This window comes from Gossypium arboreum, chromosome 3 (assembly GCF_025698485.1).
Source record: "Gossypium arboreum isolate Shixiya-1 chromosome 3, ASM2569848v2, whole genome shotgun sequence".
Taxonomy (NCBI): domain Eukaryota; kingdom Viridiplantae; phylum Streptophyta; class Magnoliopsida; order Malvales; family Malvaceae; genus Gossypium; species Gossypium arboreum.
The window spans coordinates 131,248,252-131,256,187 of record NC_069072.1 but is presented as its reverse complement, the minus strand read 5'-3'; the positions used below and the strand labels follow the sequence as shown (position 1 = coordinate 131,256,187).

The 7,936-nt window shown below is 33.6% G+C and overlaps 1 long non-coding RNA gene across 2 annotated transcripts; it reads left to right on the top strand.

The window, feature by feature from the left end:
• Window positions 1-2,583: 2,583 nt before the first annotated feature.
• LOC128290236 (uncharacterized) lies at window positions 2,584-3,570 on the top strand. 2 transcript variants are annotated; one of them, XR_008279903.1, is made up of 3 exons: window positions 2,601-2,721; window positions 2,875-3,005; window positions 3,361-3,570. It is a non-coding gene; the product is annotated as an uncharacterized LOC128290236 (long non-coding RNA). The 2 variants fall into 2 exon arrangements; XR_008279902.1 differs by lacking the exon at window positions 2,875-3,005 and having other exon boundaries at window positions 2,584-2,721.
• Window positions 3,571-7,936: the final 4,366 nt, after the last annotated feature.

Sequence of the window (7,936 nt, the reverse complement as noted above, 5' to 3'; positions counted from 1 at the left end):
GAAGGAAATGGTTGTTGTTTCATGTTCTTTTGATGAAAAATGGAAGATAGGTGAAGTTGAGCCAAACAAATGAACATGCATGTGCCTTAGATGCTAAAGGGAAAAATCGGCTAACATGTTGTGCTTTAAAATGATGAAATGGAGATTATACTTAAGTAAAATCATAGATATGTTATGATTGATTGGTGATATACATGTTTAAATAACATGCATGCAAGTTAGGTGTGAAAGAGTGATTTGGTAATAAATCTGCTTGGGACAGCAGCAGTAACGTGAATTTGGAAAATTACCATAAATTGTGGGAGATGAATTAGAAGCTGAATAAATTATGTAATTAAAGCTTATTGAGTCTAGTTTCTAATGAAATAAACGAGAACATATTTTGAATTCTGTACAATGAGAAATTTGATTCGTAATGAAGAGTGGTCAGATTAGTCAAACAGTGAAACATGGGAAACTTTGAGAAAAATCTGGTATTGATTGGATAAACTAAAAATTCTGAAAATTTTATGGATAGAAGATATATGAGTCTATTTTTAGGTAAAATTAACGGAACTTGATTTGGAGTTTCGTAGCTCCAGTTATAAATGATTTAGTGACTGTTGCTCAGGAAGACAGCTTGCAGTGAAATTATGATTATGTGGTAAACATTGACAAAAATTTGTTAATGGGTTGCTTATTGATTTCTTATAAGCTTACTATGATCTGTAGGTGTGGTTGGCCGAATATTGTAAGGGATTAATACGTAGTTCGTATTTGAATAGTTAGATTAACGTGTTAGTAATCCAATTGTAGGCGGTTCTTGTGTGTGGATCTCGTCAGCATATCGTCGCAAACAGGTGTGTAACTAACACCCTCTTTCTTAGTCTACATCGGCAAAAGCCGAAAAGTCGAAATGCCAAAAATCGGTATTTTGTAGATTTGCGAGTGTGCGAATGCTCGTGAGGTAAATCGATTAATGTTTTTGGTAAGCTGCAATGTTTGGACTGCAAAGTGCATGATTTCTGTGCCCTCGATATTTTTGGGCTTAATAGGCCAAAATTGGAATGATGAGCCAACGGGCCCAATTCGGTAAGAACCCTCGGTACGTGATTCTGTTAGTACGTGAAAAATAGGAATATGCATGAAAAACCCTAAAAGCAGTTAACTTACTATAATACCCCTATGTATGGAAAATTACTGTTATACCCCTAGGTGCAAAATTACCGAAATACCCCTAGGGTTAAATTGACCTCAATGCATGTTTGATGTTGTTATTTCTGCATGCCATGTTGTTATTATCGATGCATGGGATGGGATATTGATGGAGGAAGTATCTGAAAGTGGCTTGTCCACGTCTTGGAGGCTTTGCCTCAATTCTTTGATAAGCGAGCAGCAAAGGTCAGCAATGTGGAGTGTTAAATTTGGGTGGGTTGAGCTATTCCCACATGGAGTGTATGGCTGGTACGGGTGGAGTGTAGTGGTTGGTGGGTTGAGTAGTCTCCCAAATGGGCTTGCATATGTTCTTGATGTTGCATGTATTTTGAAATGGGCCTATGGGCCATCTTGTTATCTGAATAACTGCTAAGGCCCGTTTATTATAATCTGAAAAGGGCTTTGGCCCAAGATCACCATTACCCAAATGGGCTTGCATATGTTATTGATGTTGCATGTATTTTGAAATGGGCCTATGGGCCATCTCATTATCTGAATAAGGGCTAAGGCCCGTTTATTATAATCTGAAAAGGGCTCGGCCCAGACCATCATTACTGAATGGGCTTAGGCCCAATGGGCTTGAGTGACTTGGACTTTGAATGGGTTTTCCTTACACACCGAGTTTCCCAAACTCACCCTTTTATTTTCATCCACGCAGTAATCCCCAACCATAGTGGGCTTGAGCTGTGAGGGAATTGAGTGGCCACCGTTCGAAAGTTTGATTTTCTTCGGTGAATGGACATCCTTTTATTTACATTTGAAGTTTTGGGCTTTTAAATGTAATAAGGCCGCTTAATTATTTTTGATGGTTTTAATATGTATTACTAAGATAGGTAATACTTATATTTAACTGTTGAAACTGGATAGCTTTAGGGCGTTTTCAAAAACAACAGTTGATTTCAAAATAACACGACAACAAGCAAAGCTTCCGCAATGAAAGTATTTTTCCAAAATCAATCACTTTTCCTAAAATGACTTAATCAAATCGGTTTTCCTAGAAATATCCATGACATTAAGGTGTGGCAATGGCGGTATGCATGTCTAGGATTGGATTGAAGGAGCTTGGTACTTAGCAGTCCGATGGACTCACCACCTCTTTTCCGGTTTCCTACCTGGTGCATAGCTTCTATTCACTTTAACCCTTAATGAATTAATCTTTTGAACATCAAGTACGATTTTCTGGACTTAGAAAGGAAATTTTTTTTTTTACGTTTTTGATGTGGCATGCCGGATCCGGCCATAACTTCTGGGCCGGGTTTGGGGTTCTATAGAGGAAGTTAAGTGTTAAGACTTTTAAAAGATGGATTAGAATGAAAATATGGGATTAGTTTTGAAGAAAAGAAATAGCTATGGTTTAAGGACTAAATTGAAATTTAGGTGAAAGTTGTGTGAAAATTGAAATGTATAATGTTAAATAGTGTATTGATAATTTTTAAATTGTTTAAATTTTCGTAGCTAATGTAGTATCGGAAACATCGACAAAGAAAGGAAAAGAGAAAGTGGACGAAGAGTAACTTCAGAATTACGGTTTGTATTTCTATAAACTGAGCTTAATAATTATTTACTGTATTTATTATTAAGATGCATAGAAAATGAAAATGAGGTAAGTATTGTTATCCTACTGTACTGATTTGAAATGTGAATGTTAAATTGATAAATAATTGAAAAACCTATCAACAGTGTCGGGCTAGTCGAATATAATTGGCATGCCATAAGATTCGAAGCATTCAGGGATACTTCGACCTGTAGTCGATGAGGCACTATAAGTGTCGTACTGTTACTGTTACTGTGCCGGATTAAATTCAAATGAGGTACTCTATATTGTACTGTTACTGTTACTGTTATTTTTCGGCTTTGGCCGATGAAAGCACTATGTGCTTTACTGGTGTGTGGGTTGGATCCGCGTATCCGTCCAAGTCCGAGTTATGTTAATAGGGTAAACTCATCTTGAACAACTTTGAAGATCTTGATTGAAGCGCATTTTATTATTGATTATGATTCTATTGATAAATGTTACTATGATATAAAGATAAGTGAATGAAAATTTATAACATTCTTATTGTTAGAATTTATGGTTATGTTTTAAATGCATGTTAAGTATTGATTTATAGAAATACCACTGAGTGTATAGTGTATACTCAGCGTACGGTTTGTTTCCGTGCGCAGGTTAGGTACAAAAGTGACTAACGTCTCAGCATCCAAGCCAACTCTTGAACTCAAATACTTGGTGATGTATCTTATCTTAAGAAATGGCATGTACCTAGGTTGTCTTTGATGTTATTTTGAATATAAGTGATGTTAATGGATAGTTAATAAATGTAAAGTGTATGTTATAATATATTCCATTTTGAATTGATTTGAATGGTTATTAAAATACATACGTTAGATTGTTGTATTGGTGGTTTTAATGTGTATTAGATGTGTTTTACCATGTTTTAGGCTGGTTGAAAGATTGAATTTTAAATTGCTTGTTATCCAAGTTGTAAACTTGAACTATAAGGTTCATTTTGAGTCCACACGGTCTGGCACACGAGCATGTTGTTAGGCCGTGTGTCCCCTGCACCTAAAATGTTGTAAAACAGAATGCTCAGGTATGACCACACGGGCAGAGTCACGGGCACGTGTCTCGGCCGTGTGAAGTGCACGGCTATAGCACACGGGCATGTGCTTGACCGTGTGAAAATTGCACTAGATTTGAATTGAAAATAAATCCACACGGGCTGAGTACATGGGCATGTGACTTGGCCGTGTGAAACTAGTTTGTTCATTAGTAATAAGTCAGTGTTGTACACGGGTAAAGAATACGAGCGTGTTCAGGCTGTGTGAGCCACACAGTGTGACTACACGGGCGTGTCGTGGAAACACACGGGTGTGTCCCCTAAATCACACGGGTGTGTCCCCTAAATCACACGGGTGTGTGGTACTGTTTATCAAAGGAAACTTTGAATCTTTAAAGAAAAATTTTATGAGCCACTGATCAAGTTCCGGTTTATTTCTAATATCTTAACTGGGCCCCAAATGTCTGTAATAGGGTTTAATAAATAAATTATAGAATTGTAGTGATTTTAAATTAGTTTCGAATTGATTTTACTGTTCATATTAGACTTCGAGGGCCCATTAAAGGGACAATACATTAAATTTAGGATAAGTGCAAACAATTATATTAACTAATGTCCGTAATTGAATTGTATTGACTGGTAATTTTGTATGTTTAGCTAAGGCAATGTTCACTATTTTTGGGATTCGAGGAGTTGTGCTCCTAACTTACGGAGTGTGGCATCTTTCTAAAACCGAAGTAATCGAATATCCATTTTATTTATTTATTTATTTTTCTAAAAAATAAAAACAAGATTTAAAATAAGATCAAATGGTGATTGTTTTTGTTTTCGAGAATTCAAAGCATTGTGTCCTAACTCACGAGCTATGACCTTTTCTTCTCGACTAACTCGTAATAAGGCCTTTTCGTAAAATTTAATTTAGCTAATTGGTTTTAAAGAACATCATTCAAGCAAAGAGGGATTGTAGTTTGATTTCTATTTGAATTTTCGACTTTCGACACTAAGACATAAATTAATCAACTAGGTACCAATTTTGGGCATAACAAGAGTGCTAATCTTTTCTCATGCGCAACCGATTTCTGGATTTTTGTAAACCGAAAAATATTATTTTAATAAATTAAACCTCTTATTAAAATGATCAAATTACGAGGTGACCCGATTACACCTCCTAAAAGTGATTAGTGGCGACTCCCATTTTCGTTTTTTTAAATAAAAGTCAATTTCAAAAAAATAGTTTCGACAATAACCAAACTGGAAGTAAGCCTGGAAAGGTCTTATCTTGATCTCTGTAAAAACATACAAATCAGCAATCAATCTATATGTCAACGTTTCAGGCACGACGAGATTCTTTTGTCCTTTACTAGACCATTATGAAGCCGTCCGAGCCGCTCTATCTCTTGGTTCCAAAGTATTACATATGTTTTCCTATGGATAATTATCAATGCTAGAAGCAATTGTTGCTTCTGAGATGCAATCCCCAGCAGTAGTTGACAAACAACATCGAGCTAAAAAGGCATAAGCAAACAACATCGAGCTAAAAAGACATAAGCTCTATGCTCCCTCTCCAAAGCTTCCCACTACATGAAATTGCTAGATCCAACTCTAGCATGACCTTTTGTACTGCCACCTAGCTTGTTGACATGATCAACTCTAGATAATTGGGGAAACATTTGGAGGGACAGATGCTTACATAGATCATGTCTAATCACAAAATGTCGCCAAGTGCGTGAGACAAGAGTCATGCAAGCAAGGTAGGTATCGAGGACAACGCCAGAAGCAACTATCTCCTTGAGCTTCCATTAGTCAGGCATAAAAGATGACTTAACCCTGTTTTTGGAAATGGTCATAGTGGTTTCTTTGTTTAGTATGGAAATGCTCAAATCCATGAAAGGTGAGAAACCAAATTTCCAAATATGAGTAAGAAACATAACCCCAACACAATTCGGATGGCAATACTTTCTTTTCTCTTGCAGACATCAACATACCCTTCCTATCTTACTTGGAAAACACTCTTGTTTGGATTTTTACCATGTTCAATCCAGAAATACTGCTTCCAATTATTAGCAATTCAACTCTATGTTGAGCAGGAGCAGGATGTGCATTTATCTTATCCAACAACTTTATACCACCATCTATGATTTCTGTTCTATCAATTGTGATTTTCGAGTTTGTAAGAGTCTCATGAAGTAAGAATCTCTCTTTTTCATTAGTTGATACATGTTCTCCCGATGCATTAAGCAGGCACAACATTCCAAGTTGTTAAGCAACCACTTCGAACGCAACAGAATTCTGCATAGAATGCTTGATGATGCTAACAACTGCACTAAGAATTTGCTTCATATATGGGTGTTTAGATTTCAACAATCGACGTAACTTGCTAGTAGTTCCAGGCATCTGCTTGGCAATTTCAAGAAGCACTTTGTTTGGCAAGGCGTAATTGGAATTTTAACGCACTATGTTTGCATCAATAAAACTTTAATTTTAACCCAATCTGAGATAGCGACATGCAAACCGAAAAGAAAAAAACAGAAGTGAATAAGGATTTACTGTAAAAGAATGTGCACAACTGATGCCTTTTTTTTTCCCTTTTACTTTCTTTATTTACACATGCACAACTGTATTTGGGTTTAAATGGTAATTCAGATTATTTATTTATATATTTTATGAGTTAAATTGTCAACGTGTTCTCCTAATCATTTTACACGTGTCACAAGTCAATAAGATTGTATTTAAATTAATTATTAAACATATATATAAATGTTAAATTTTGTAGATATGAAACATACTTCCATCCAACTCAAAGTTACTAATTACTGGCAATATTATATTTTATTTAAATTAATTATGAAATATATATAAATGTTAAATTAAAAATACTTAATTTTAACATTTTAATTTTTAAACAATGAAATTAAATCTCGAATCTAATTAAAGTAGGTCTTAAGTTAAAAATCGAACCATAGTATGGTCCATAAATTTTAATCTTGCCTCTCATCCTCAATAGTATTATATATAACTAAATTTTATCACATCAAATAATATATGTCAACAAATAATTATTAGTAAAATGGTAAAGATATTTTATATTATTTTATAAATCTTGGATTCAATTCTTAAATATGTTTTTAATTATTTTATTTAATGATTATATAAATATATGAAAAGATAAAAATATTTTTATAATAATTAAAGTTGCCATAGCAGACAATATAGATCTCAAGATTATATATATATATATATATATATATATATATATATATTACTTTCCTTATAATGCTTCCAAATATTAACTCATAGCCCAATTTGTCCGAGCATAAAAAGCTTATCCTACTTTATCTAATTTAAATCAAAAGAAAAGTAAAACTGACTATATAAAGCAAAATAAAAAATGCTATTCTAGAAATGTTTTTTTAATAGGTAAATGATTAAAATAGTTACTTTTGTTTGCCTCAAGTTGTATTTTAGTCACTTATGTTTGAAATGTTATGTTTTAGTTACTTACGTTATCGTTTTGTTACGAAATCACTCTGTCTTTAAGATCTATTATCTTTCAAACGGCAATCCGACGTTGTAGTTAAAATGAGTTTTAAATGCCAACATGAATGTCCAACTAGGATGAGAAAAGTTAAAATGAGTTTTAAATGCCAACATGAATATCCAACTAGGATGAGAAAAGTTAATTTTTTTTTTATGAAAATAGAATACAAAATTTTGCTCTAAAACCCTTTTTTTTCAATTTAAAAAGAAGCAATAGTTGAGGTTTTTTTTTCCCATTTTAACTGACACGTTTGGGAAGAAACAGATCTTAACGGCGGAGTGACCATTTTCGTAATAAAATGATAATGTAAGTGACTAAAATATAATATTTCAAACATGAGTAATTAAAATGTAATCTAAGACAAACAAAAGTGACTATTTGGATAGTTTTCCCTTTTTAATAATATTTCGTACTCATTTCATCCTGAATTTCAGGATTTTAATTTGAATTTGATTTTTTTTTAGTGAATTTGAATTTCATCCTAATCTGACATAAAATTATTAGCAAAAGGGATACAATTTCATACAATCCTTTCACTATCTCAATCACTATTATATAACATAATAAATTTCCAAATATATAAAAAATCATTTTAAAATTAATATATTCATAATAGTTACTAATCCAAATCACACATAAGAATCAA